Genomic DNA, 347 nt, shown 5'->3' on the forward strand with positions numbered 1-347 from the left:
CGCCAGGGAGGGAAGCCCCATTGTCAACGTGCACGTGAAAAAACTGCCCAGACTCCAGCAGTCACAGAAAAGCTCGTTGTAACAGTGACATACTGTTCACTCATCAGATCAACAAAAGGTCATCAGACAAGATTTCCAGAGACGTGGAAACCAGGAACTTTCAAATACTTCCACCGAGACTGCAAACTAGTACAGCCCGCTCTAGAGAGCCACTGGCTCTTGCCAAACTGGAGATGCACATTCTTTATGACACGGCACAGGGCTATTCCATGTAAGCATTGTTTCTATAAGAAAAGAGTGAATATACTGAAACACCCACTGATACGAGAATAAAGAAATAAAAGGTA

The sequence above is a fragment of the Stenella coeruleoalba genome (assembly GCF_951394435.1).
Source record: "Stenella coeruleoalba genome assembly, chromosome: 11".
In the NCBI taxonomy this organism is placed as follows: domain Eukaryota; kingdom Metazoa; phylum Chordata; class Mammalia; order Artiodactyla; family Delphinidae; genus Stenella; species Stenella coeruleoalba.